General features: G+C 34.9%; 1 protein-coding gene across 4 annotated transcripts in view; it reads left to right on the forward strand.

Annotated features, from left to right (window-relative positions):
* Fas3 (fasciclin 3) overlaps positions 1-27,637 on the forward strand; it is a 368,573-nt gene that overhangs the window by 120,946 nt on the left and 219,990 nt on the right. The gene's annotated exons all lie outside the window — the stretch shown is intronic.

The raw sequence follows: 27,637 nt of genomic DNA on the forward strand, positions 1-27,637 counted from the left end.
TAGGGCGGTATACTGGAACAGACAACTGGTTATGAATAACAGAGTGCATTTTCATTATAAACACTCGATTTCCCAAGTTAAGTTCTGGATTCTCAGCAAGAGTCCTTATGCAATCTGTTATCCTCCGAGCATATATTTTGTATTGTCTAAGGAAATAGATATTCAGAGGCTGGAAATATTTCGTTTTTTTTTTTAGGTAGAATGATCATACATTCTATGTCCTAGCCTTGGAATAATTCGTTTATTAAGGTTGTGTCCTTGTGCGCATTCAATGACTCACACAACAGTGTACATTTTTGATTAGCTGCAATATTTTCAGACAGAACGTTGGAGAAAAATGTTCTTAAATGGGCTTTAGACATTTTACCACTCACACTAGCTTCTAGGCTAGGCTAGGCTTACGGGTAAGGTGTCCCATCCCCTCAGTGCCCTCACCACACCTCAACTTGTATAGTGCTCTAACACATTACACAAACGAATGCTTTTGGGAGCTTTACAGAGATGTAAAGATGGGCCTGTATACAAATTTTGGATACGAAATTCCTGTTCGAGCCGAAACCCTTCCCTTGTTAGACTGTCTCTCGCGTGTAATCACTACCGTTCGAGTTTTGGTCACCGCTGCGCTAAAGCCACAGTAGAAGAAGAAGAAAAAAAGATTTCAGGTATTCAGTTCAAAGTAGTATTGAGAGAGGGATGTAGACTTAATTGATTTAGTCCAAATTAGTATTACTAGGGGATAGTAAACTTTTAAAATCCAAAAAGTAAAGGAAAGTAGGATTTATGAATTATTGGAAATTAGTATTGGTAGAGGAAAGTAGACTTCATGGATTTAGTTATGGATATATAATTTCATGGCCCATATGTATAAATAATCTCGAACCAACAACCTTTATAGCGTCTGCAGGGTAAGAGTACGTCAGAAGTTCAACGAGATCACCTCCATCTGTGGAGAACGGTGGGAGTGAGTGTATCTAATCCACCGGTGTCAGCAGTCCCCGACAGTAATTGAAAATTGGGTCCCTCTGGCGATATTGAGTCTTGGGTCTTCTGTGTCTGATGTTTGAAAATGGCTTCCACCTGAGTCACTTCCCTTCGGCTAGATAAACAAATTAGAATCGGGCTGCGCAAATCAGATGTCATTCTGTTATTTCCACTACGAAATGAACTGTGCCCTCCCCAGGTCTGTTTGCGTGTTTATCTGTTTCACTTCTGTGCCGAAGCAAAGAAAAATCTTTGCAATGTATATTATGACTACATCGTCTGTTACTTGTAGATGATTCTGGGGTTTCACGCTGTTTTTAGCAAACGAAACAACTCTTTCGATATTGCTATTAATGTGTGTACCTACCTACTACGTGTGCGTGCATGGGACAGAGAGGGAAAGATACTTCTCTATTATCTCATATGAATGGACTAATTTTGATCAAAATCGACAGGCATTCAGTAATTATGTTATAAAACCGATTTCTTTAATCTAAAACTAAGGATCGAGGAAATTATTAGATATCGAAAATAGTATTTTAACTTTAGAGGTTGAAATTCAACGTGGGAGAGAAACTCCAACATATTTTATCTGGAGCACTATTTCAGGACCAGGGTTCTTTAACTCGCAGTAAATCTACGATACAGGACTCATAGCTTTGGAAGTGAAACCTAAATACAATAGAAGCCTTGATCACCTGTTGCTCAGTTACGTTTACTTTCTTTTTCTATATATAGGTACTTTTCTCTTACCTGATTGGTTTCTTTTTAATTTATTACTTTCTTTCTGTCTTAATTTCGTAATGTATTTATTTGTATATTTCTCATTTTTTTATTTTTTCCTTCTTTATTTCTTATTTTCCTTTATTCCATTTTCCCCCTGTTTTAAATTAGAAATTATAATCGTCTGGCTCTTATATGGTCTTACAGTGATACAGTTTACTACAGTTTCATATACGGTACACAATTGCATTACATATGAGTAGCAAATACACATTACTGTACGTTTAAATTTGATACGAGTAGTGCAGTATACATTGTAATATGTATACATTTGGTATGAGTAGTCCAGTGCACATTATAACATGTACATTTGATAATGTGTAGTCTAGCATACATTGTAATATACATACATTTGATATGAGTAGTCCAGTACACATAACATACATGTATTTGATACGAGTAGTCCAGTTTAAATTTGGTATGAGTAGTCCAGTGCACATTATACATTTGATAATGTATAGTCCAGTATACATTGTAACATGTATATATTTGGTATGGGTAATGCAGTACACATTATAACATGTATACATTTGAAATGTGTAGTCCAGTATACATTCTAATATGTATACATTTGGTATGGCTAATCCAGTACACATTATAACATGTATACATTTGATATGTGTACTCAGTATACATTGTAACATGCATACATTTGGTATGAGTAATCCAGTACTCATATATATATGTATACATTTGATATGTGTAGTCCAGTATACATTATAACATGTATGCATTTGATATAAGTAGTCCAGTACACATTATAACATGTATACATTTGATATGAGTAATCCAGTACACATTATAACATTTATACATTTGATATGAGTAGTCCAGTACACATTATAACATGTATACATTTGATATACGTAGTCCAGTACACATTATAAGTAATCCAGTACACATTATAACATGTATACATTTTATATGAGTAGTCCAATACACATTATAACATGTATACATTTGATATTTGTAGTCCAGTGTAACATGTATATATTTGATATAAGTAGTCCAGCACACATTATAGCATGTATACATTTGATATGAGTAGTCCAGTATACATTGTAACGTATACATTTGGTATGAGTAAGCCAGTACACAGTTAAACATGTATACATTTGATATGAGTAGTTTAGTGCACATTATAACATGTACACATTTGATATGAGTAATCCAGTACACATTATAACATGTATACATTTGATATGAGTAATCCAGTATACATTATAACATACATACATTTGATATGAGTAGTCCAGTACACATTATAACATACATATATTTGATACGAGTAGTCCAGTATACATTTGGTATGAGTAGTCCAGTGCACATTATAACATGTAGGCCTATACATTTGATACTGTATAGTCCAGTATATATTGTAACATGTATACATTTGGTATGGGTAATGCAGTACACATTATAACATGTATACATTTGATATGTGTAGTCCAGTATACATTGTAACATGCATACATTTGGTGTGAGTAATCCAGTACTCATACATATATGTATACATTTGATATGTGTAGTCCAGTATACATTATAACATGTATACATTTGATATAAGTAGTCCAGTGTAACATGTATACATTTGATATAAGTAGTCCAGTACACATTATAGCATGTATACATTTGATATGAGTAGTCCAGTATACATTGTAACATGTATACATTTGGTATGAGTAAGCCAGTACACAGTTAAACATGTATACATTTGATATGAGTAGTTTAGTGCACATTATAACCTGTATACATTTGATATGAGTAGTCCAGTACACATTATAACATGTATATATTTGATGAGTAGTCCAGTATACATTGTAACATGCATACATTTGGTATGAGTAAGCCAGTACACAGTTAAACATGTATACATTTGATATGAGTAGTTTAGTGCACATTATAACATGTATACATTTGATATTAGTAGTCCAGTACACATTATAACATGTATACATTTGATATGTGTAGTCCAGTATACATAACATGTATACATTTGATATGTGTAGTCCAGTATACATTATAACATGTATACATTTGATATGAGTAGTCCAGCATACATTATAACATGTATAGCCTTCATTTGATATGAGTAGTCCAGCATACATTATAACATGTATACATTTGATCTGAGTAGTCCAGCATACATTATAACATGTATACATTTGATGTGGGTAGTCCAATATACATTATAACATGTATAGCCTTCATTTGATATGAGTAGTCCAGCATACATTATAACATGTATACATTTGATGTGGGTAGTCCAATATACATTATAACATGTATAGCCTTCATTTGATATGAGTAGTCCAGTATACATTATAACATACATACATTTGATATGAGTAGTCCAGTACACATTATAACATACATATATTTGATACGAGTAGTCCAGTATACATTTGGTATGAGTAGTCCAGTGCACATTATAACATGTAGGCCTATACATTTGATACTGTATAGTCCAGTATATATTGTAACATGTATACATTTGGTATGGGTAATGCAGTACACATTATAACATGTATACATTTGATATGTGTAGTCCAGTATACATTGTAACATGCATACATTTGGTGTGAGTAATCCAGTACTCATACATATATGTATACATTTGATATGTGTAGTCCAGTATACATTATAACATGTATACATTTGATATAAGTAGTCCAGTGTAACATGTATACATTTGATATAAGTAGTCCAGTACACATTATAACATGTATACATTTGATATTAGTAGTCCAGTAGACAATGCAACACTTTTACTTTTATAATGAGTAATCAAGTACATTTTATGACACATTTTCGTCTTATATAAGCAGTCTAGCAGTGTAAGACATTATTGGAATAATATTTCGTCTAGATGATAATTCGAATAAAATAATACGAATATAAATTTAACACATTTATATCAGATTGATTCATTCGTGAATAACGAAGAATTCGTAAATCGCAAATGAAAACATTATTCACTATTCGTTATTTTCAGTCGTTGTCTATGGCGAATAAATTTTATTTTCTAATCTTAATTTCATACAGTTATTTTGCGCTGACAGCTGTTTACAAACAAATAATTGGCCAAATATTTGAAGGAAGAAAGGATTTTCAATTGCTCTTAATGATTGTCACTGAATGAATAAATAATATTTCATATCTTTGCCAAAGCGTTATTGTGTGGTATTAATCCTCGAATAATTGTATACTTTCTGACACAGTCGCATTTATTTCTTACTTCCTCAACCCCTCCCTCACTTTGATTTCTTCCTCATTATTACTTATAATTCTTCCTCCCTTTCATTTAATTTTTTTCTTCCACCCTTTCTTTTTCCTACCACTTTCATACTTCTTTACCTCGGATTCCGTAGTTGTCCCGATTTCTTTTCCATTTTTACAGTACCCTCTTTCCTTTCTTTTATTTCTCCGAATACTTCGGTTTCATTTTTTTTTTCAAAACCTTTTTCGTATTTGTACAGTATTTCTCTTATTTTTTTCTATTCCTTCATTTTTCCCGTTTTTATTCCTCTGTCTTTTTCTAACCTTCTTTCCGCTCTTCTTTCTTCTGTATTTTATGCATCTTTTTTTTTTCTCTCTCGATAATCTCTTATTTTAACACTTCGTTCTCCAACTCTGTGTCTATTATTTTTTCTTTAAAATACAAATTAATAGTCTAAAATAAATTTAACAAAAATAAATATACATCTTGATTACATAAATTTTAACACTCTATCACTACGGAATATGTAGTATATGTCTTTCTCGTGTTAAATTCTATCGTACCTTGTTAACATGTTTCTGAAGAAGACCAATAACAGGTCAAAACATGTTAACTAAGTACGATAGAATTTAACACAAGAAAGACGTAGGCTATAATACATATTCCAAAAAAATAAATACTTTCACTTCGGTAGGGAAAAAAGACACATTGAAGATCGTAAAAGAATTATTGCTAAATTAATTATATATAAGTAAATTTCTCATTATTAGTCGTTAAACTTTATCGTACTTGAACAAAGGAATGGAGGAATTGCCAGTTATTATGTATGCCTTGCAATTATTGATCTATTAAAACATAAAACTTGACATATATATCAACAAAGTCATTTAATATGCGCTCCTGCATACATATGACATGCATCGTCTTAAATACAGGTAGTAAAGCCGTAAAACAGTACCACGAGGGGGGGTTCGGCCGGCGCCGTGGATCCTGCCCCGGCATGGCTCAGGTGGTAAAGAGCGCTCAGCGCGCAAAGCTGAGAGGTCCTGGGTTCGATTCCCAGTGCCAGTACGAATTTTTCTCGTATTTATCAGTAATAATAAAACTTGACATTTGCATGATTTCCGATTGCAGACCCTTCATTATGTTATATAGTTCTCTTCCACATGAGAGCAAACTCAGCTTAACAGGCGATTCTCTTACATCGAAGCTTTGTTTTAGGAGAAAGACGAGACGGAACCGATACTCAAGATATTGGAGTTCGATGCATGATGGCGTCAGCGCTTTGTGCAAGCGGGAAGCGCCGAGGTATCAAGTTGCACATATTGTAGCATTGAGCCATTGTGACGTGATACTCTCTATCCACTCGACGCCGACGGCCCGATGCCTGTCATAACCGTGTGCAACACAATATTCATCGGAAATAACAACAGCATTAATAATCATAATAATACACAAAGAAATATCCGCATACTGCAAGGAAGATGTTATACATGCGTTACTTCCTATTCGAGATATGCATTCAATTAAGTAATTGACAAAATTTATTGGAATCTTGTTTTCATAATCCTTAGACATTACATTTTCTAAATTATATTTTATTTAACGACGCTCACAACTGCCTAGTTTATATCAGCGTCGCCGGTGTGCCGGAATTTTGTCCCTCAGGAGTTCTTTTACATGCCAGTAAATCTACTGACATGAGTCTGTGACATACAAGAACACTTAAATGCCATCGACCTGGGCCGGGATCGAACCCGCAACCTCGGACACAGAAGGCCAGCACTTTATCGACTGCGTCCCCCAGACCGACATAATCCGTAGAACTATTTAATTAAAGTAACTGAACAATAATAAAAAACATCACCTCTGATTGAGGTTCTGGCTCATATATGTAGGCCTACATCTATCATCAGGCAGAATACATCTCACTTGACGACATGTCGAGGTGCTGGTTTATTCCGTTTCCTTTGATGCTTATCATCAATTGCAATATTTACTTTGCAGACGGTACATCGAAGAATGTCATCAGTTTCGTTAAATTGCATTTTGAATTCTTCTGAAAGTGCGTACAACTTATCCTTCTTAACCTTCGCCATGTTTATTAAGCTTGATTCCCGAAAATGTATACATTACACATATAAAACCCCCTCCCCCATGCGATAGTATCGGGTTCGACTTTTACGGTCATGAAATATGAGAATTTACAGCAATTTTAATTTGGTTTCACAGCTGCAGGTTGGGCATTGTTGCTGGGATATGAATTACTGGTGATTTACGTAAATTATATTTTGATATTTATTCACTATTGTTGTTATCTGATTAAACGAGATTTAGAGGAGAGAAAATATTTATTTTTCTATCCATTCTTTAAAAAAAAAAAAAAAAAAAAAAAGCAGAGAAAAGTGCTGAATCATCAAAAAGGAAGGAAAAGGTAGTGAAATGTATTAATTTCATGAAGAGGTGCAAAAAGGTGCAACAAATTGTGTTTATTTCGCTTCATTTCATGCCTCCAAATACATACATTGGCCTATCTGTGTGAAAACAGCTATAGTATTTTTGGAAAGGTGCTGCACCTTAAAATCCTTTCCTTAGTCATAATCAAAAGTCAGCACTCTTTGTCAGCTTTAAAGTCATTTTTCTCCGCTGTAATATTTTGTGTATATCTCTTCATCCAAATCACTCTGTCAAATTTGATACTACCATCACTTTATATACTTTAATTGTGGTTTTTAAAGCTTCATTTTTTTTAATCTTAATCGTCGTGTTGTACCACAGATTCTATAAAATGTATCTAGTTTCACATTCCGATTAGTAATTCATGTTCTTTGGTTCACATCACCTTCTCCTTTCCTGGACATGGTAGGCCTATAGAACGAAACCGTGCTGATACTAAAACCGACGTAAGGAATTCAAGTTGTTTATTATACAGTATATGTAAACATTAATAATCGTGTACATTTCACGTTCTTTTGCCACATGTAGTTCCTAAGTAACGAAATCGTACCAGCGCTAAACCTAATAGTGACATAGGAGACAGTTTTCCTTTGAAAAATGAGACTCTGTGTTATTTTCGCCATTGGTATGATATTTCTCGTAATCAGAAAACTTGCATATTTTAAACGACGTAGAGAACAGAATCGCGTTAACTGTCCACGTGTGTCTATCAGAACAAGTGGATCCTAGAATTGAGGTCGTTCCTTTTTTCCGATGCATGGGATGGAGTCCAGGATCACACAGTTTAAACAATTTATATTTCATCAGCTGGGGGTCGGAGACAGTAACGCCCGCTCTAGTTCTCGTGAAGGCCATCAGGAGCAGCACCGTCTCCATGGATACGTTCTTCTCTTCATTTTCTCTCGGGCTGGAGATTGCCGATTGACTTCGAAACGCGTGATTTGCAGCCCTTTCGATATTCTGCCCACTTGCCAAGTAACGACAGGAGGGGAGGAAAAAGAAAATTGCAAGGTAGAAATTCTGATGGCAAGAAAGAGAGAAGGGAGGTTTGGAATGGTAAGAGAATACTAATAAAACATGATAGCAAAAGGAGAGAAATGGTGGAAACTGAGAGAGAGGGAGACGAAAAGGACTCCGCTAGGTGTTATGAACTTAGGCATACATACCGCCATCAGTTTCATATCGATTGTAAGATATCGATATTCGATAGTACCGCCTTCAGTAAGAGCCCGAACTGTGAGAGAAAATACACTTTTGTGAAGTACCCGGGGGCGAAAAAGAAAGGAATTGGAACGAGATCGTCTACTTTAGCGAGAATATTCGATTTTAGCTACTTTTCGATAATAATCGATTTTCTTACTGTTCCACGCACACAATTTAGTTCTATTTTAATATTAAAATTTCCCCTCCTCGTCCGGCCTCTGCCAATACTTTTAGCTACAAAGATTCTCTTTTGACATCTAGAAAGTGATCTAGAAGTTTGTACACTTTATATAAGCTCTCCCCTTACACCCCTCACCCCCCTCTATCGTTGGATTAACAAAAGATAACGATGAAACATTCAAAAGCCTTAAGAAATCAAAACCTTTATATTCCCAATAAGATCATTATTATATTTTAGTGAAAGAGTAGTTTAACTCTCCCTATTCGCTGCTGAATTAATATTAAATTGTGAGCGTCATAAGAACCTTCATCTTTATTTCTTCCTCTCCTACCGATAGAGTTGGTAAGTTACGCGTAAAAAATAATGTATACCTGACGCGTAAAATGCGTAATTTATATAATAAATGTGTGTGTGTCTAATGCCTACCCACATTTTGTATGAGTAGTCCGGTCGTTTCTCTTCCGACTGTACTCCTGAATGTCATTCAAGTTATCTCGTGATCTTTCCTGCCGCCCGCTTTTCCTTATCGAATTATTTCGTTCACATTCCTGTCGTCGGTAGTCCCTGCTTGCGAGAGTCATCTCAACAAAACAGTAATTTCCTCTTTCCACATATCCCACTCTGCAAACGAGAAAATACTAATTAAATAATAGTCATGGGTGAAACTGTTTTCAAGGTTGTGTAGCTTTGTACTGGAGCGTCTCAGGATAAGGGTTTATAAGTAAAAGTTGTTCAGTTTGACACAACCTATCACACCTCAAAGTTTGTCACACATTCACACCAACGCTGTGTGTGTGTCTATATATAAAGTTTTTGTGAACCTTAATTTCGCAGGTCTGTGGTGATATTATTATTATTATTATTATTATTAATAGTATTATTATTATTAGTATTATTATTATTGTTATTATTATGATTATTGTTATGATTATTATTTATTATTATTGTTATTATTATTGTTATAGTTATTGTTGTTATTGTTATTATTATTGTTATTATTATAGTATTATTATTATTATTAGAATTATTATTATTGTTATTATTATTGTTGTGATTATTATTTATTATTATTATTATTATTATTATTATTATTATTATTATTATTGTTGTTGTTGTTATTGTTATTATTATTGTTATAGTTATTGTTGTTATTATTGTTATTATTATTATTGTTGTTATTATTATAGTATTATTATTATTATTATTATAGTATTATTATTATTATTATTATTATTATTATTATTATTATTATTATTATTGCATAAGTCATTGAAGTCTTTTGCATCTGAGCATGCTGACGCAGATTCTCAACATCCACAATCAGCAGTAGGCCTATTCCTTGCTCACGTGGTCAGCGTGATTCAGGGACATCTTAACGCAACATCGAACAGACACGAAGTAAGGGACATTCAATTGCCTTGAAAGGAGATAAATCTACACCTGGTTTTCGGGAATCGTACCCATGTCCACTAGATTTTTAACTGAAAACGATAGCACTTCAGCCACATCGCAGGATCATGACAGCAGTAGTATTGCGGAGTATTTTTGGAATAGAACCGAACGCCTGAGTATCGCATTTGAATCCCGTTGCAGTTTAAAAAGGCAGCAGTATCAGCTGAAGCTATTATGATTGCTTATGTATGTATGTGACAGTTCGAGGGTTTCAAAGATAAACTTTTTGTGTGAACATGCACCAAGAGCCAAACATTTCAGAGAGAGAGAGAGCGAGCGAGAGAGGAAAAAAGAGAAACCACTCTATCACGCATATATCTACATACTACACCCCTACGCGAATATACGTCAAAATCTGGTGGGGGAGGGGGGACACCGACATCTCGTCTGCAAGTGGCAGATAGGGAGAAGTACAGTCACACTCAAAGAGCCAAGTCCTTGTTGCCATGGTGGCTATTGTTGACTGTGATGGTACTTCATGCCGATATCAATGCTTGACTTGTTTGCTTTCAGCCACAGTTGAGAGTTCGATTATAAAAGGGGCCAGAGTGCTTTTTAAACCATACATACATACATACTTACTTACTTACTTACTTACTTACTTACTTACTTACATACATACATACATACATACATACATACATACTGGGTAACTTTGGGTGTTGGACCCCGGGCTCATTTCACCGGCATTATCACCTTCAACTCATTCAGACGCTAAATAACCTAAGCTGTAGATAAAGCGTCGTAAAATAACCTACTAAAAATAAATACATACATACAGTCGACCTGGTTGGCGAGTTGGTATAGCGCTGGTCTTCTATGTCCAAGGTTGCGGGTTCGATAACGGGCCAGGTCGATGGCATTTAAGTATGCTTAAATGCGACAGGCTCATGTCAGTAGAACTCCTGCGGGACAAAATTCCGGCACATCCGGCGACGCTGATATAACCTCTGCAGTTGCGAGCGTCATTAAATAAAACATAACATTACATACATACATACGTACGTACACTAATACATACATACGTACGTACACTAATACATACATACATACATACATACATACAACATACATACATACATACATGTGTACACTAATGCATTCTGTGCATGCATACATACATACATACATACACTAATACATTCTGTGCATGCATACATACATACATACATACACTAATACATTCTGTGCATGCATACATGCATGCATACATACATAAATACATACATACATAAATACATACCAATTGACTACGCTAAGGTTCGCTGAGTATCCATGTTTCGAGCAGGCAGCCCAGGTCGTCTTTACCGGCAATCGGGGAATGATAACGGAATGGAGATCGTACAGAATGTTGTTGATGCCTAACATAGGGAAACGGGACAACCCCAAAAAAAATCCCGACTAAGACAAGTGACGCTATGCAGATCTGACCAGGATTCGAACCCGGAACTCCTGTTTTTATATGGTTAATGGTCGGTCTATACCACGCAGCTTTCCCATGGAGATCTGTAAGGTTATTCAAAATTCACGAAAGATTTGAGAGTCATCTTACTTTGTTAAAAGTTAAGTTCATAAAATAAATGGGTAGGATGTCTTAGCAACAGCCACAAGAGGTGTGTCGTGAAAAACAAGTCATCTATGAGCCTTGTTGTCAGCATCTCGGAGAACAATACCACATCACACACATTGGACAGTTTTTGGGCTCATGTTCGGTGCCCGTGGTACGATCCCATGAGAAACTTTAAATCAACTTAAACAATTTAAAATTTCTGATGCAACGATTGATGCCATAGGATCTCATGTGTTAAAATCATCCTTAACTATAATTAGTAATCATTTGTACCCAAGAAACTTTTATTGTAAGTGATTTCCTATGTTCTCTTATCATTTATCTTAATGGTTTTTTTCTTTCAAATTGTCACATAATTGTTTTTAAAGATTGTTCTTTGTGAATTGATTAGTAGGCCGATCTATCGAACCCTTATTTAGGGCGGCTTTTGTTAATACAAATTTATTATTATTAGTTTAGATGATGATGTAACTGGACATAGGTCGTTTAGAAAAATGTAGTCTATGTTTTAATTCGAATGAACAGCTTGATAATTCAAAAGTTTATAGCATGGATCATGATGAAATGGATTTTTTCTAATGAGTTTTATATTGCAAACTGTTGCCGTTTTGTCATGAATATTTACTGTTAATTAGCGTTTTAAAATAATTTTAGGCCTACTTAAAATTTTAGACGTTAAATGTAAGAAAGTATTATACACGAAGAAATGCGACACCACAGCCTATAACCGCTTGTGTACTTAAGTGATGAACTGTTTACGTGATATTGCACATTTTAAAATATGTCGTAATTTTGTATCATAAAATTTGATTACTTATTTTTTTAAAAACAGGTAATCATTATGTTTCTTGCTAAAATGATTTTAAAGACTAAAATTCTTGCAATAGTTTCCTCTGGGCTTCTGTCTCAATACCACTATTTTCCACTCTCACGTGACATATTCTGTACCTATGTACGCTGCATGTATGCCGATAATTAAACAACTGCAAACAGCGCTTTGTTTGCAATCTGTAACAGAGATTTTTTGTTATTCATCTCATGACGGTATCAAAATGTCATTTTCTAACAAAGCGACAGGCTTGAATTATTATTATAGCCTAGTTATATACATGCGTATATCCTATAGTATATTATAATGGGGAACAATAATAGTATGTTCTGTTGTAGCTTTTATTGAATTATTGATCTCCCCATTTTTTCCTATATAATATTTTCAATGCCTTTTTATCTCCATTTTTTTACATTTAATACCTATTTTACTCGTTTTGAGTTCTCTTTTAGGCATTAAAAATCAATCACTTTTTCTCGTTAAAATGAAATACAAAGAGAAAGTATCGCGCTGCTACAAAAATAAAATTCCGGAATTTTTTTTTTACAGAAATTCACCCTTAGAATGCATTTTCTTCCTAATTTTGACATGTAACGTCTATATGCGACCTAATATTAACTGAACACAAAATGAAAGGGTTTGCACGGTCGATTTCTTATACTAACTAGAGGTGGGGGAAAAATAACGTAACGGTTATTTTGGAACAGTTCCTTGCTTGGAACTGTTCCAAAAGCACCTTGGAATACTACGAAATACTTTCTGTTACAAAATACTCGTTTCACTTTGGAGCTACATTATGACAACGTCTATTCCACAGAGCGGAAAATGTTTGAAACTATTGAAAGCAGTGGTACCAACTTTTAGAAAACACTGTGTGGGCTCAAATATTTGAGGTACAAGTTAAATAAATGTCGTAAGTATAATGATAACAAGATAAATTATTGGGTGGGAATCTAAAGTGAAAGATAAATAGTAAAGATATGAAAAGCCTCTTTAAAAATGTACACATTATCTTGAAACTATTGTTATTGAGTATATGATTATATCAAACAATTATTAACATAATGCCTGTATTAGAATATAGTAACTACATTGTGAATTTTATCAAGGGAGATGAAAGTATATGTTTTATTTACAAATATTTTACATTTTTAGTTTCACTACCAATTCTTGAAAATAAACTAAATTCTGTTGGAACAGGACTGTATTTACAAAAATACAACTGTAAATTTTCGTATTTCATTACAGTGAGATTATTACTTTTTATGACGGTATTAATATGAATTTAGGACGGCCGAAATGATTATAGCTTTTATTTACTCATTTTTGAGGAAATTGAACACTATTGTAAACTAGAGCTGAGCAGAAGAGAAAGATTAGGTTAGGTTTTTATTTACCATTGGGATCCACTTCGATTTCGTGACCAATAAAATTTACAAATAATTTAAAATTGCATTACATTTCCTGCTTCGAACAAATCTTATCTACGAATTCAATTTTGGCATTAGCAAATATTTCTTTTCCACGAATTCACATCTCGGCTCACTATGACATCATACTGCATCATATGGCATACAGGGATATATGTGTGATTAGCGTCCTAAATAACATTGTTATATTATACACTAGTCGTACGTGCATTTTCCAAAATACCACTGTTATATTACTACTAGTCATACGTGCATGTTCCAAAATACCACTGTTATATTACATACTAGTCCTACGTGCATGTTCCAAAATACCACTGTTATATTACATACTAGTCCTACGTGCATGTTCCAAAACACTACTGTTCCATCAGATACTAGTCCTACGTGCATGTTCCAAAATACCACTGTTATATTACTACTAGTCGTACGTGCATGTTCCAAAATACCACTGTTATATTACATACTAGTCCTACGTACATGTTCCAAAACACTACTGTTCCATCAGATACTAGTCCTACGTGCATGTTCCAAAATACCACTGTTATATTACTACTAGTCGTACGTGCATGTTCCAAAATACCACTGTTATATTACATACTAGTCCTACGTGCATGTTCCAAAACACTACTGTTCCATCAGATACTAGTCCTACGTGCATGTTCCAAAATACCACTGTTATATTACATACTAGTCCTACGTGCATGTTCCAAAATACCACTGTTATATTACATACTAGTCCTACGTGCATGTTCCAAAATACCACTGTTATATTACATACTAGTCCTACATGCATGTTCCAAAATACCACTGTTATATTACATACTAGTCCTACGTGCATGTTCCAAAATACCACTGTTATATTACATACTAGTCGTACGCGCATGTTCCAAAACACTACTGTTCCATCAGATACTAGTCCTACGTGCATGTTCCAAAATACCACTGTTATATTACATACTAGTCGTACGTGCATGTTCCAAAATACCACTGTTATATTACGTGCATGTTCCAAAATACCACTGTTATATTACGTGCATGTTCCAAAATACCACTGTTATATTACTACTAGTCGTACGTGCATGTTCCAAAATACCACTGTTATATTACGTGCATGTTCCAAAATACCACTGTTATATTACTACTAGTCGTACGTGCATGTTCCAAAATACCACTGTTATATTACATACTAGTCGTACGTGCATGTTCCAAAAACATACTGTTCCATCAGATACTAGTCAACCCTGCGGTTCCAAGATACCAATCTGCACCTTGTAGTTGCAAGTTACATATGGTACTGTTCTTTCGGAACTGTTATTTGGAACTAGTATTTTCAAGGAACTGGAACAGTTGGAACCGTTACGAGAAAATAACTTTTCCCATCTCTAATACTAATGTCATTCGATTTTGGTCACCTTGGAAACTCTTTCCTTATGCAATAAACTCAACAATCTGAACGAGTCCATTGCTATACACAAAGGAAGTCCGCATATAGATAGTGGAAGTAATATAATTATGTATATCTTAACAGCTGCGGGTTCTATTACCGGTGAGGTCAGAGATTTTCGTGTAAAATTTCTACCTGAGGACTAGGGGAGATGGCGGTACACAACTTTTAATCACTATATTGTGCACCAATATACCCAGATTAAATCTCAAATCTCTCCGCAGTGCAAAGAAGACCTACTGGCTTTAGTTCTGCTATATTAAATAAATAAGTTATTATTAAATTATTATGAAGAGAAGGCATATGTCACTGCTGATAGTGATTCCTCCTTCGGGCGGGGACGTTAAGCCTGGCGGCCCCCTTGATGCTATTCGACAGGAGTAGGCTACGTGCCGGGACCGGGTTTCCCCTACTCGCTTCCTCATCTTCATCATCATTCTCACTCATTTTCTACACTACACTTACACAATAATTTAATCACTGCATGAAGTTCTCTGTTCTCATATCTCAAGAACGTCATACAGTAACTTATTTTCATTCGAAAATCTCTTGAACTACAAATGATAAACTTGTGAATTTCTACGAAAAACAATTATTAAAGATTGAATAAATAAACTTACATTTCTATGGTGACATCGTATTAAACCAACTATAATGATGACAACTGAAATTACATAATGTTGTGTAGCATGTGGACATTATTTCGTGTTGTAAACCAGGTTGAAAATGTAGAAAATCCTTTCGCTACTGGAGACACAGACACAGAGAAATTATGACTTTCTAATGCCGCCATAGAATGTTATGTAGACAGTGATGTATTAGAAAGGATGAAAGATGTAAAATGAAGAAACACATATAAAAACACGACGGGGTAAGTGAAAACAAAAGGTACAATGAACCGCCTCCTAAGAATTTACTTTAGAGCATAGAATGCTGGACTCGTAAGGAAAATTCTATAGCAAGATGGAACAAAAGAGAGGGGATAATGAATCCAGGAGTCCTAGAGCAGCCGTAAACCGCAGCTCTCATCGATTCTTCGCTTTGTTCTTGAGAGGGATAATAATGGACCGACTGTCAACTGCCGAGCTGCTGCTTCTTGTAGATGCGTTGCTAAGCGACGCAAGGAATCCCAACACCACGAGGGAAGATATAGTTTACGGAATTCATTTTATAAGCCCTGTTAATTGCACTTGGTCATTGGAGTCAGTCTTTTGTCTATGAAAAATGTTTGCTGGGATGCGAAATGGTGAGTGTTTCTTTAAATCCGATACTTAGCAACGCTGTCTGTCTTCTGTGAAATATGTGATAGCGAAATAAGTCCGAGGATTTTCCATACGGTGAGGGGAAAACCTCGAAAAAAAACTCGACCAACTAACCAGCATGAATTGTAATCCATGCCTAAGAGCAGCCTCAGAGTGCAAAATCGTGCTAATGCTGAAAACTTAATAATAATAACTAGAGGATGGAACCGGGATACTTTAGCAATCAATGTACGCAAGCATTGACTATAGCTTTTACACACTCGATACTAGGCACACACTGCGGACATAAACAAAGGTAGTACAGTCTGGTTATGATTGAAAATCAAGTACATGAATACATACCTTATACATGCAAGGTTCCGTCTTCTTCTGTTTCGTTGCCGACATTACAATGAACAACAAAATACATTTGAAGATTTGCAATCCATGCCTAAGAGCAGCCTCAGAGTGCAAAATCATGCTAATGCTGAAAACTTAATAATAATAACTAGAGGATGGAACCGGGATACTTTAGCAATCAATGTACGCAAGCGTTTATTATAGCTTTTACACACTCGATACTAGGCACACACTGCGGACATAAACAAAGGTAGTACAGTCTGGTTATGATTGAAAATCAAGTACATGAATACATACCTTATACATGCAAGGTTCCGTCTTCTTCTGTTTCGTTGCCGACATTACAATGAACAACAAAATACATCCGAAGATTTGCGAACTGAAACGTCCTGCGGCGATCACTCAAACAGTTTTTATATTTTGAGAACGACCGTTCAGCATCACAGGATGTCAATGGTGAATGCAAACAATACGACTGGTGTTTCGACATTGCACTTGTACACGCTACCAAATACAGTAGAGCGTCTCGTTTAGGCATAGTGAAAACGTAAACAAAGTGCAGGTAACGTGTGGGAGAGGACGAGCCGTACGATAAACACGAGGGATGCACAAGGTTTTAGTTACAACATTTATGACGGAGCATTAATTGAAATTATATTTTCCAAAAACACACAAAAAAAAACACAAATTGCATAACGTTATCAGACACACATTTTAACAAACAAGCAATTGTAATGTTGAAATAATTCAGTATGACAAATCAAATTTTGCTACTTATATGATCTTGTTTTCAAGCAGCATTTTTTACGGTCATAAATTTCATTCTCTGTATGACTAACATAATATCACCGTCACGTAAACACTTTGACAAACAACCTCGACACTAACGTCAGACATCTGTTCACTATGACTGCGCACAGTACTCTGCTGGCTTAGGTTCGGTTCCTACAGCGCGCAACGGGACGGCTGACAGGTCATTTTGCGTTCTTAACAAAATGTATCTCCGAGAGTAACGTCACATGTCTAAGCTCCGTTGTGCATCAACCTATTGCCGCCGAAAAGGTATCCCAAGCCCGCCGTCTAATAATAATGTTACTAAGTTCATTTTATATGCATTATCAGTTGAAATTCAACTACGTGTCACGTTACAGTTTGTTATTTCAGATGATACGTAGGGCATTCAAAAGTCACTTCAAACTAAACAGTTATAAATATTATAATATTGGAAGTAGAGGAAAACTCAAGAAGACATCGCTGTGTTGGGCAAACAATGGGGTTTGTTTTTATAAAACATTGGGAATGTCCTCCGTTTTCAAACTTAATCTTAAAATGAAATGAATTACAGTGGTCAAGTTCAGCCACTATTACACTAATATAAATCCTATTTTTTAAATAAATTACTGTTCCATCGTATTTATTAAATTTTACCAGTTTATTCTATGCATTAATATCATAGCCAAAATCATGACATAACCAAGATTCCGTTAAAATGATATCAAAATCATGAGTGAAGCTTTGTAATAATGCACATAATTCCAGGAAATTTCTTTTTACATTACGTATGTTTAAATGAATGAATTTGAAATCATGAAGCGAGTTACAAATGTAATTTTTACAAGAAGTGATATCGTTAAACATAGCTGTTTTTAATCATTATTGTCACAGCATAAATTAAGTTGTTCTAAATGGCAGTTTACTTCCATTATTGTAAGTAATATTATAAAGGACAATAAGCATAACAGGATTTTAAATTTATATATAAATTGTAATTAATGTAATTAGTTCAAGTAGTAAACTCATAATCTTTCTAAGTCAGAGATTGAATTTATTTTACTTACAGGACTGCTTTCATTTCCACGCACAAAAATATGACTATCTTTGGTCCATACAAACTTGTATTCCTTCACTTTGGCGATGTCCCTGATTTTACGTAGCAGATCTCTGGTAGCTACGGTCAAAAATGGTCTCCTGCAGTGAATTTCCCTAGTCCCACATGATTTGGAAGTCGTTGTAGAGAGTTAATTCTCTATTTGTAGTATGCTTTTACTCTTCAAACTAAAGAAAAAGTTAATTTTACAACAGATTGCTCATCCCTATGTTAAAATCGGTAGCAGTTTGAAGATAACAACCGCCAGGATCGCCATCCGTCCGCCGTAAACAAACACGAGATGACAAAATTTGTTACCGTCAAAGCCTATAAGGCCGAGCAATGTGGTCTAGGATTTTACAAAAATCTTCACATTAGTGTAACATGACTTTTCTTGCCCAAAATGTATTCGGAAATAAGCTCCGTAATTGGAGTAACTCTTTCTGAATCACTCTTTGTATCAAATAAAAATCTCATATAACACACTCCCCAATTTCATTCAAATTTTGCACAACGTTTCATTATTGCTAACTCTGAAAGTTGAACCATTTTAATTGAGTTGCAATTATAACCTTACAAATGTAAAGCGACTCTTTTAAATTAATAGTCAGTAATTATCTTCTTTGACCGCAGTAAAAGAATTTTCGTAAAACCCAGCAATTGCTATGAAGTAATTTTTTATTCAAACTCTAGATATAATTGCTTGCTTTTTTTTAATGATTGTGAAAATCAGATTAAAATATAAGCAGATACCGGGATTGTTCTACGATGTAAAAGAAATGAATGCATATTGTGTGTTGCTTTCTTGGTGTACAGAAAAGTTTAAGTGACGATATTGAAAGACCTGTATAAAATTATGTATGATTTATGTATCATTTTCTGAATTGTGAAATTTCTGTTGAATGTTTTTCAGAAAATCTCTTATAAGTTCATTTTAAGGCAATTTAGACCTATTGATAATTAAATTCTGCAGTTGTCACCTTGGTAGCTGATTTTTCACTGATTTATAGTGACTGCAGACGCGGATTTGAATATGGGTGAAAGAAGAGTTATATTTGTGATGGTAATATTTCTGGCGACTTATCCCGTTTCTCTTCAACATTCAACCCAACTTTTCATTCCAAAACTCATTACTATCAGTACAATATCATTAACCAAAACGAGTCGGCGTGATGTAATATTGTGACTGGCGTATAGATGGCGTCAGTCTGCGGGATACAGTATGCTTTCGAAGGGGTGAAAGGACATTCCAATGTGACTTCATGGGAGTCGTAAGTCTATATTGCTGATTCGACAGTTGGGCACCACATAGCCGAATGGATATTAAAAAAAAGCTGTTATTTGAACTTCAATAATCATTCTTAAATATTATGAAGATCTTAAGTCACAATAACCCCATTCGAGGCTGCGCTCCTAGCCATCGAGATCGTCATCCATATAATGCAATACAAAATCTGGTCAAATTTATTCTTCATATTTTGGACCAGGATTAGACAATAGGTTTATTAACCCTTAAATATCTCATCATTAAGACTTGTCCAGCTCTTTCATCTGTCAGCTTTGTGGATAGGTACTGGGAGGCCAGAGACAGAATGCAGCAATGCTGACATCCACTCCTTCATAGTTTCCTTGGACATTGTTCACTTTATTTCGTTTTCTTTCCTTTTAGTTTTTATCGCCATTATACGACCAATGCACACGAATGACTCTAGTCAAGTGCCACTGCATTGAATAAAAAAATATATATATTTCATCATACATATCTGAGTAAGTTAAATTGGCAAAACTTCATTTCTCACACTAGTTTATTAAACCTTGTCGGACTGTAAAGAAAACCACTATCGCAATGTGCATATTTTATATGTTGTACGACTCTCACAGAAGAGCGGATATAATAACAATAAACAGGCAACAACAAAAGACTATTATCATAGATCCAACAATACGCATGGAGAGAGATCTAGACCAAACTCATCAGGTTGATCATGAAAAGAGGGTCATTTATGATCCTTGTATTCCCTATCTTAATGCCAACTATAACATTCCTGTCTTCAATTGGTCAGTGACAGGTTTATTTTTTGGTGCTCGGAGTTCTTTACCAAAATTTACATATAATTTTTTTAAACAATTATCAGTACCATCTCTTGAAATTCAAAAAATCATCTCGCAAATTCTTAAAGATTCCCTGCAGATTATACACTTTCATTTATCACTCAAAAGATCTTAATTAAGGATATGCTAATTTTAAATAAAATCTTTTAGTTATATAATTATAATTTTGAAGTCATCTTATAAGATTTTATTTTATAATTGATAATCAATGGTGCTTAATTATTGCAGTTTATTTTTATAACAATATTCATATTTAATTAATTATATTTATTTGGCATTAATTTCCGGATCCTCGTGGTCATCCTTAATTAAGGCCGGACGATTTATTTCTCTCTCTCTCTCTCTCTCTCTCTCTCTCTAATATTGTGAAATTTTAATTTTGCTACCAATTTTTTTTCTATTCTATTAAAATTATAGGATATAGCCTATTAACCTGTTGTATCCTATAGGATACATTGTCAATTTAAGGGTTAAAATAAATCCAGAATTAAGTAGACCTAACCTTAATAATATTTTCAGAAAGAGTATTAAATATTTTAGTTTTTTTTATTGAATCTTTCCATTATTTAACTTTTTTCGTTTAGATACTGTATTTTAAATTTTATTTTTTATTTAGTATTATTTTTTCTCACTTTTACTTAAAATCTTAATTATATCACGTAAATGTTAGTATTTATATTGTGTACCTTGAACTGCCCCACGCACGAGCATTTACTCTTTGCATTTGGTACAAACTATATTTTAAGTATATACGTAATTTGTAATTTCAACAAATTCAATAATTACAGTAGAGTCTCGTTAACCCGAACTAATTGGGACCAAGACCTATTCGGATTACAAGATTTTCGGATTAACCGAAATATTTCCTGTAATGCAATGCATGCTATTCACGAGCGCTGAGAGACAGTGGTGAGAGTACTTTTTGTTATTTTTAGAACCACAACCAACAGGTACACTTCATTGCGACAGAAAATTACTGATTTTATGAGCATGACATGTGTAAATTATGTACAGAAAACACACAAATTCCACAATTTGGGACATCTGGCCGAAATCTACGGCTGACCACTAGGATCCAGAATACAAAGCAGAGGTTAAATTAAAAATACAATATGATTTCGGAGAGAATACGGAACAGTGATAAATTTAAAAATAAAGTACAATTTGATTTCGGAGAAACATGAGATGAAAATACATTGAAGAGTAATGAAATGAAGTAAAAAAAAAATTACATAGTATTATACAAGTGATTGTGTAAAATGGATAATGAATCTCTCAATACCATTAGACAAATTTTGTTAATGTCCTCATTACAAAATTTAAGAGAAAGGAGAATGGTTTTGGTTAACTTAAATGAAGTTCCCCTAGCGTCAAAAAGAAGTATTAATAATCATTTTGTATCTCGGACTGAGATACTGTTGTAAGTACCCTTGAATGTGCTATTTTCATAATTTTTTAAAGTAAAAGAAATTGAGTGAATTTATACATTTTCTTCTTTCCGCTACTTTGTGCTATTGCAATAAATTTGGTTTTTTCTTAAAATAATTTTGTTCGGATTAACCAGATTTTCAGATTAGCATTGTTCGGATTAACGAGACTCTACTGTATTTCAATATTGCGGCTGTGTTCTTACAGCTTACATATCGTCGGTTTCTTGGTAAAGTGACCAAGTCCAAAATGCAAAATTGTTGGAAAAAGACATTTAAAGGTTTAATGATCCATCCAAAAATAACTGTACTTCTTTAGATGTTAATAATAAGTTACTTTGAAGGTAAATGTGCTATATTATTGGTTTTTAATATATAATTATGTCCTAAATTTTCATAATGCTTGGAAGCCTTGGAATGTGGCTTGGTGACTTTTACCAAGAAACCGACGATATGTTCCGAAATAAAGCATATTAAAATCGGATCAATCATTTTGGGACACGTTGTATATACTTTTGGATAATATTTCAAGGAAACAAACTATAAACGGTAGCATTGTACCTAACATGACAAAGGAATTGAATTGCTATGAAATAGGTAAAACGTGCATAGAGAAATTACATCGCTTTCATAGTAGTTTCCTTTTGCTCACTGTAAATAGAAGCTAGGGCACGGATTCATAATGAATCTGGAATTGACATAAAGAAAATCTGTTTCAGACTAGCTCTATATGTACCGTATATTACAATTGGAGCTAAACTTTGAGTCTTGCCCACAAAGACATGCGGTCTTGGGAGCGGACTTGTGTGACAGAGCGGAGTACTGTCTGTTGCAGCAAGCAAGGAACAAAGAGGCGGCGTTCTGGGAGCCCGGGGGCGTCTGCTATGTTGTCAGGTGTATCTCGTATTCACACAGCAAAAGGAAACCTCCCTGCCAGTGACGTTGAATTGAGAATCCGAGTCGCCGGCTCTGCCTTATTAAATTCCTCGGACATCTCGTGTCGGCTGGGATTCCGCAGAAACAGGCGACTTAAATTGGAAAACACTCTTCATTCGATCGTGGAGGACCAGTAACCGACCGAGGGCGAACGTTTTCTTAGGTTTAATTAGGTGTTCGTGGGTAGGGACGATGAATGTCATCAAACTGGGTACAAACTCCACCTCAAACAGCAGTATTTTTACTTGTGCAATTCCGTATTCAATTTCTTGTATTCCATTCTTATGACGCAACCACTAGCTCCGAATACACTGCAGTGTATTGGTTTATTGTCGCCGCCCTCATCTTATACTCTTCTGATATTATCTTTCAGAGGTCTCTGCCTATATTTTTGGAACTGTGGATGTTGTTTAACTAGGTTATTTACCTTACCATCAATCTGCCTCAAAAATAACTCCACCAGTTTCTTGTTTTTTACTCTGCCCTACACCATTTTTTATTTATTTCAAGGATCGTCCGTTTGTTCTCGATTCATTGCAGATGTCCACTGTAATATTTTCCATCTTGCTTTTTTTCCGGTAGAGAACTGTACTTTACACTTAGAAACGCTGGATTCAGTTCAACTGAACTATTTACTTTACCGCCACTAAATATATATACAAGGTGATTCACGAGAATTTACCGTCCTTTACGGAGCTTATTTTCGAAGACATTGTGAGCAAAAAATCTCATATTAACATAAGTCCTATTCTTAATATTTACATAGTTGCGTTTCGTTACTGGAATGCATTGTTGTGAACGCTTGATCTTGGTCAGCGTGCCGTCACCAGTCAGCGCGAGCGCTACGGAAATCAAAGATAGTCGTATGCAGTTACGTATAGTACGTCCGCTCAAATGAGAGCCACTTGGAATGTGCGATTGGACACACTTACCGCAGGGAGCAAGTAGGCACGCGACTCCGAGCAGGTTCCATTTAAGCAACGCTGCGTTGCCATCTCTCCCTTCTGAAGACTGAAGCGAATCTTCGTGTGCGTCTTGTAAATACAGAACTAAAACACGACCACCTCCTATTCGGAGTCCGTTGAGTCACTATTTAAATCAATTACACAAGAGTCCAAGCTAGCTTCTAAGGTGCGATAATAACTTTCTTCTGTCTTTACATGTTCGATATACCCGTACTTTACCCAATGCTTTTTAGTATTAATATCATCCATCATATTTACTATCAAATCACGTACTTCAACAGATTTATTTCCCAATATATTTTCTGACCGGACATTTCTCTTAAGTTCCGACCAAACAAATTCTATGGCTTTGAGACAACAATGGTAGGGGGGGGGGCAGATGTAGTACAACATGGTCATATTTTGATGATAGTTCGTCAATTACATACATCTTTTTTCTATGATGGCTACGTTTTATCCCTTGTAGCAGATGTAACTTTGTTGTTGGGTGGGCAAAGGGATGTTATTTTCACGTATAAATGTTTTAATGACATCTATTGTTGATCTAGTGATAGGTAGGGGATTCACAATACGGGAATGGTATGGAACATTATCCATAATGATGGTGATGCATTGAGAAGTTTATTTAACGTTGGAGCTACTTTATTTTGATAAAACTCATACACAGTTGGTCGTAGTAATCCCGTTACGAAACCACCGATTTTACGAATTTTTTTTTTTTTTCATTTTCAATCGACGTTTTCTTTTGTTGATGTACCTTCTCCAGAGATAATTCTATCTATTTTTGCGCGAGACAATCCTGTAGCAGCACTGGTATTTTGCAGTGGTATCCGGCACTTACCCGCACCGTCTTTGAAATACCTATAAATATTAATAACAATTAACACTGTTCTTGTACCACGTTCTAATAGCGATTTTGTGGGTTTACGTCTACGATTCATTATCCGTTTCCCAAGGACGTCACATTATAAATACAATCACAATGGATGGAACACAAAAGCCACAATATACACTTGCTGTCTTCTGCCTTGTTTTGAACTAACTGTATTATACTTGCGTGCTCATCTGAAACCGAATACTATATAAACTTGTTCTCGGAGCACCGACTTAGATCTGTCAACAGCGCTGGCGTACCAACAACCAGCCGCGTGCTTCAAGACTGAAACACCTGACGCCTCCTGCTCAAGGTAGGTGCAAGTGGCTCTCATTTGAGCGGACGTACTATAGAGCGACGAGCGCCGTTCACAAGCGTGCGGCCAAGTGTACTCAAACGGACGGCGTCATTTTTTAAAATGTGTTGTAAACTCTCCAAGACTGTAAATTAGGATGCAAAATTGAACTGCAAATAATTAAGTGTGAATTGCATTAGCAACTGTGCTGTCATCTCGTGTTCGTTCTACCGCGGACGGGTGACGATCCTGGTGGTTGTTCTCTTCAAAGTGCAACCGATTTTAACACAGGAATGAGCAATCTATGTGTGATCTGGGCTTCTGGTGACAGCTTCTCGAACTGCACGAATATTATCTATTGTATGAGAAGTTCGTAAATCACCTGGTGGTTTCTCCCTCATAACTGAAGCAGTTTCTTCAAAATTACGAACGAAACAGTCCATGGCGTCCTAACTGGTAAGAATGTCACCGAAGTTCCCTTTGTGCGGCCGTTACACTGTTGCCGTTCTTATGGAAACGCTTTAACGGAAACACACGTTACGAGCCATTCCACTGCTCCATAATTCTCATATGGCAATACGTTCTACATGAGTTCACATCTGTGCCACAGGTTTGCCACGTCTCAGAGCTGCCCCAAAATTTCTTGTTTCTCTGCACCACTCTGTATAAGCAGTGTTCCATAATTCTCAGCTTGTATAACGATAGACCTATTTTATTATCGTTCACATTTTAAATATTGAACTCAATTGTTTATTATTTTATGTTTTATTTGATGTATTAATTTGTTTCTGATCCATTTACAATTCACTTTCCAGCATAATTTTTTATTTCTTCCTCTCATTTACTGTATATCATAATAATCTATCCATTTTGTATTATTTAATTTTTTGTGGAGGTTAGCAAATCTCTCTTCTTTTAATTGTATATACGTAATATCAAAGCCCTACCCATTTTACTTTGTATAATTTTAACGAACGTTTGAGTTAATCTTGACTGAAAAAAGGGAATCGCAATATAATTGGACGCGTTAATACTTCTCTGTTAATGCTAATTCTCTTATACGGACATTTTATTTCAGAATCCAGTGCTCCACGAATACAAAAAGAGAAATGGATTAATGGACGTTTTACTGTAGAAATCTGATGGATTCAATTACCCCCACTATTTCTATTGTAATTATAATTTAATACACACCTGCAACACTGCTCTTTGCTCGGAACAAACTGTGCATTCGACAGATACATGATCCCTAATCTTGGCTTTGCTGATAATGAAACAGAATGAGACTCACATTGGACTATAATAAATTGAGGAATCATGTGTGCGTGCTTACTTCGATCCAACTTTGATGTGAGGGATGTGTATTTCATCGAGCAGATTTATGCTTCTATTATTCTTATACAAAATAAATGTATTGTTATGATAATGAGCTGTTATAGATTTGCAGCCTGTTGTTTTAGTAATTATCTGTATATAATTGTGGCATTCTGACATAAAATATAAACGGAAATAAAATTTATTTTTGTTGTCATTTCTATTTCACTACATTGGTTTTTATTTATAAAAAAAAGTGTTACGAAAGGAATGATTAGTGAACCTTTGATCCAGGATTAGTGTTTAATAACATACAGGACATATTAGGTTTTGTATTACAACATGCTTACTTTGACATTAAACAATTCATATCTGAAAACTTTGGAGCTAATACAGTTATTACGATTTTGTGTTACCTGCTTCAAATCATTCATAAACCGTAATCTGTTATATATATTGCATGCATAATCAAATGGATTACCAGTGAAGGGATTTTGAAAGTATTCATAATCTTGATTATTATAATTGTTGTTACTTATGATTAGGCTTGTACTGTTGGGGACCAATTGAGATGCTCTTTTCAACGAAAAATGTTGAGTTTTGTGATATTATGAGCACTGCATCATTTTCCTCTCATTACAATTGACCAGAATCCGTCAAAACCTACAATTCGAAAAAAATGGCGTTTCTTGAGTT

This window comes from Periplaneta americana, chromosome 6 (genome assembly GCF_040183065.1).
Source record: "Periplaneta americana isolate PAMFEO1 chromosome 6, P.americana_PAMFEO1_priV1, whole genome shotgun sequence".
In the NCBI taxonomy this organism is placed as follows: Eukaryota; Metazoa; Arthropoda; class Insecta; order Blattodea; family Blattidae; genus Periplaneta; species Periplaneta americana.